Source organism: Ranitomeya variabilis, unplaced genomic scaffold, assembly GCF_051348905.1.
Source record: "Ranitomeya variabilis isolate aRanVar5 unplaced genomic scaffold, aRanVar5.hap1 Scaffold_142, whole genome shotgun sequence".
Classification (NCBI taxonomy): Eukaryota; Metazoa; Chordata; class Amphibia; order Anura; family Dendrobatidae; genus Ranitomeya; species Ranitomeya variabilis.
Window position 1 is genome coordinate 12,501 of NW_027507954.1, and position 5,000 is coordinate 17,500.

A 5,000-nucleotide genomic window follows, 5' to 3' on the forward strand; every position below is an offset into this window, starting at 1 on the left:
GCGTATTTTCATACTTTGAAATTTTCAGGCGTGTGTCAGACTTCCAGGCGGGTGCAGCCGCCGGAGGTGTACCGGGGACGCTTCCAGGAGCCTGGGGGAGATTTTCTGGAAGAGTGCTTGGGACTTAGTGCAATTTTTTAGAAAATCTCGATTTTGTGAAAAATGTCACATTTCCCCTACTACCACCACAGGGGGGCGTCAATATGTTGTAAGGCACCCCAAGGCAGTGACCTAAATGCGGGTGAAGTTTGCGGTGCACGGGGGGAAAGTTGAATTTTTGGATGAAAATGCGTATTTTCATACTTTAAAAATTTCAGGCGTGTGTCAGACTTCCAGGCGGGGGCAGCCGCCGGAGGTGTACCTGGGACGCTTCCAGGAGCCCGGGGAAGATTTTCTGGAAGAGTCCTTGGGACTTAGTGCAATTTTTAGAAAATCTCGATTTTGTGAAAAATGTCACATTTCCCCTACTACCACCACAGGGGGGGCGTCAATATGTTGTAAAGCACCCAAGGGCAGTGACCTAAATGCGGGTAAAGTTTGCGGTGCACGGGGGGAAAGTTGAATTTTTGGATGAAAATGCGTATTTTCATACTTTGAAAATTTCAGGCGTGTGTCGGACTTCCAGGCGGGGGCAGCCGCCAGAGGCGTACCGGGGACGCTTCCAGGAGCCTGGGGAAGATTTTCTGAAAGTGTCCTTGGGACTTAGAAATATTTTGAGAAAATCTCGATTTTGTGAAAAAATGTCACATTTCCCCTACTTCCACCACAGGGGGGCGTCAATATGTTGTAAAGCACCCCAGGGCAGTGACCTAAATGCGGGTGAAGTTTGCGGTGCACGGGGGGAAAGTTGAATTTTTGGATGAAAATGCGTATTTTCATACTTTGAAAATTTCAGGCGTGTGTCGGACTTCCAGGCGGGGGCAGCCGCCAGAGGCGTACCGGGGACGCTTCCAGGAGCCTGGGGAAGATTTCATGAAAGTGTCCTTGGGACTTAGAAATATTTTGAGAAAATCTCGATTTTGTGAAAAATGTCACATTTCCCCTACTTCCACCACAGGGGGGCGTCAATATGTTGTGAGGTACCCCAGGACAGTGACCTAACTGTGGGTAAAGTTTGCGGGGCACGGGCGGAAAGTCGAATTTTGGATGAAAATGCATTATTTTCATACTTTGAAAATTCCAGGCGTGTGTCAGACTTCCAGGCGGGGGCAGCCGCTGGAGGCGTACCGAGGACGCTTCCAGGAGCCTGGGGAAGATTTTCTGAAAGTGTCCTTGGGACTTAGAAATATTTTGAGAAAATCTCGATTTTGTGAAAAAATGTCACATTTCCCCTACTTCCACCCCAGGGGGGCGTCAATATGTTGTGAGGTACCCCAGGACAGTGACCTAACTGTGGGTAAAGTTTGCGGGGCACGGGCGGAAAGTCGAATTTTGGATGAAAATGCATTATTTTCATACTTTGAAAATTTCAGGCGTGTGTCAGACTTCCAGGCGGGGGCAGCCGCCGGAGGCGTACCGAGGACGCTTCCAGGAGCCTGGGGAAGATTTTCTGAAAGTGTCCTTGGGACTTAGAAAAATTTTGAGAAATTTCCGATTTTGTGAAAAATGTCACATTTCCCCTACTTCCACCCCAGGGGGGCGTCAATATGTTGTAAAGCACCCCAGGGCAGTGACCTAAATGAGGGTGAATTTTGCGGTGCACGGGCGGAAAGTCGAATTTTTGGATGAAAATGCGTATTTTCATACTTTGAAAATTTCAGGCGTGTGTCAGACTTCCAGGCGGGGGCAGCCGCCGGAGGCGTACCGGGGACGCTTCCAGGAGCCTGGGGAAGATTTTCTGAAAGTGTCCTTGGGACTTAGAAATATTTTGAGAAAATCTCGATTTTGTGAAAAAATGTCACATTTCCCCTACTTCCACCCCAGGGGGGCGTCAATATGTTGTAAGGCACCCCAAGGCAGTGACCTAAGTGGGGGTGAAGTTTGCGGTGCACGGGGGGAAAGTTGAATTTTTGGATGAAAATGCGTATTTTCATACTTTGAAAATTTCAGGCGTGTGTCGGACTTCCAGGCGGGGGCAGCCGCCAGAGGTGTACCGGGGACGCTTCCAGGAGCCTGGGGGAGATTTTCTGGAAGAGTCCTTGACACTTAGAAAAATTTTGAGAAAATCTCGATTTTGTGAAAAATGTCACATTTCCCCTACTTCCACCCCAGGGGGGCGTCAATATGTTGTAAGGCACCCCAAGGCAGTGACCTAAGTGGGGGTGAAGTTTGCGGTGCACGGGGGGAAAGTTGAATTTTTGGATGAAAATGCGTATTTTCATACTTTGAAAATTTCAGGCGTGTGTCGGACTTCCAGGCGGGGGCAGCCGCCAGAGGTGTACCGGGGACGCTTCCAGGAGCCTGGGGGAGATTTTCTGGAAGAGTCCTTGACACTTAGAAAAATTTTGAGAAAATCTCGATTTTGTGAAAAATGTCACATTTCCCCTACTTCCACCCCAGGGGGGCGTCAATATGTTGTAAGGCACCCCAAGGCAGTGACCTAAGTGGGGGTGAAGTTTGCGGTGCACGGGGGGAAAGTTGAATTTTTGGATGAAAATGCGTATTTTCATACTTTGAAAATTTCAGGCGTGTGTCGGACTTCCAGGCGGGGGCAGCCGCCAGAGGTGTACCGGGGACGCTTCCAGGAGCCTGGGGGAGATTTTCTGGAAGAGTCCTTGACACTTAGAAAAATTTTGAGAAAATCTCGATTTTGTGAAAAATGTCACATTTCCCCTACTTCCACCCCAGGGGGGCGTCAATATGTTGTAAGGCACCCCAAGGCAGTGACCTAAGTGGGGGTGAAGTTTGCGGTGCACGGGGGGAAAGTTGAATTTTTGGATGAAAATGCGTATTTTCATACTTTGAAAATTTCAGGCGTGTGTCGGACTTCCAGGCGGGGGCAGCCGCCAGAGGTGTACCGGGGACGCTTCCAGGAGCCTGGGGGAGATTTTCTGGAAGAGTCCTTGACACTTAGAAAAATTTTGAGAAATTTCCGATTTTGTGTAAAAATCACCCATTTCCCCTACTTCCACCCTAAAGGGGCGTCAATATGTCGTAAGGCGCCCCTAGACAGTGACCTAAGTGGGGGTGAAGTTTGGGTCTGCTGGGTGGAAAACTGAAAAAAAGCGATTTTGTGACTTTGAGAACAAACAGAGAGCTCAAAACTTTGAAAAACGTCAGACCGCTGTCAGACTTCCAGGCGGGGGAAAGCTCTGAGGTTGTACCGAGGACACTTCCATGGCCCCCGGATTGATTTTCAAGAAAGAGTCCTTGGGACTTTGAAATTTTCCGGCGAGCTGTTTTTGGCTTCCGGGAGCCGTAGAACTTTGGGAAATCGATTCCGCTCACCGGTTCAGGGTGTTTCGAGCTAGTCCAGGTCCCAGCTACGCCGCCTGGCCTCCAAATTTCGCAAATTCGAAAAAAAAAAAAATAGAACCGGAATGAGGAAATTTCTGGCCGCCGGATCCGCCGCACGGCTCCAGGAGGTCGGACACTTTTTGACTTTGTTCCCTTAAAGTGGGGGTCGGTGTCTCACCATGCAAATACCCAGTTTTGCACACCAGCTGCAGGATATAGGAGAGAGAGGTACCTCTCGGCCCCGACCAAAATCCGTTGTTTTCGTGGTTCCTCGACTCGGGTAGGCGGTTTGGCGAGTACCCCCCTTTTGCATGGAAGTTCGCACTCGCGCCGAGACCAGGCTTCCGCGGCTCCAGGGGGACTTTTGCCGGTTGTCCGTCCCGAGTCCGAGACGCGTTTCCTGGGTCGCCCGAGCCCGAACGGACCCTCCCCACGTGGGTTCCTGTCCTCTGAGGGCGACGGTCGTCAGAAGGGGGGCAGATCCAGAGTCCTCGTCCGCAGGAGGGCTCTGGGAGGGCGGATCGCTCCTTCTGACTTTGTCCCCTCGGAGCGGGCTCGGCGTTTCTCTGTGTCGGATGTCTCCCGCTTCCGCGCCAACGGGGAGACCTATGAGAGAATCGCACCGCGACCCGGCTTCCGTCTCGAGGGCGCCCGGAGCGCGCCGGACACTCGCTTCCAGGACTCCAGGGGCACGTTTCTTCCCCGTCTCCCCCGAGGGGAAGAACGGAGGCAGGGGTTCCACCCGAGCCCCTGCCCTTTCTTCCGATCGATCTGGCTCAGCGCTCCCGGGTGGGGAGGTGGTGCCGCTCGCTCGGCCCGGGCTTTGGAGCCCGCGTCGGTTTACGGCGGGCGGTCTCCTTCCTCTGTTACCCCCCCCCGGGTTTCAGGCACTCGTCCTTGGGCGCGCACGCCGGCGGTCGCCCTCCCGTCTACGGACGGAGGCGGCCGAGCTGTGGGGAGTTTGACCCGAACCGTGGTACGGCAGCGGTCCGACGACCCGCACGGGCGAACGGAGGGGCGCCCACCCACCTCGGCGTGGGGGCCCGCCGTCCGAATCGCTCCCCGCGCGGGGCAGCACAACGATCTTCTCCGAGGGCGGCCCTTTGACTTCCAGATGCGCAGCTCGTCCGCGGAGGCCCGCGCCGCACCCCAGCGTCCGAAGGGCGGCCTCCGCGGTGGGCATCGGCGAGAGCGGCGGCGGTGGGTGGCGCTTCCACGCCACCGCCGAGCTCCGCGTTTTCCAGTCTTTTCCCGAGCCCCTACGATAGTGGGGGGATGACAGACGTGCGGGGAGGCGGGCGAGTGGGTTCTCACCGTGCGGTGTGCCCCGCGGCCGAACGCCGTCGCCTTCCCCTCGTCCGCCGTCCTCCGAGGCGGCTCGGCAGGGAGCGCGAGAGCGAGAGGGAGAGCGAGAGAGAGAGACCAAGCGGACGCCCCGGAGCGAGAAGGGAGGATGGAGAAGGAAAGACGAATCGAAGGGGGGCACGAGTTTGGCGAAGGGAGTACCCGGCGTATTGCCGCACCGGACTTCGTCTGTTCTCAACAGTCGAGACACGGCTTCGGGGGGAGACGCCGCTCGGTCGGTCACCTTTGAGGTTACGGGC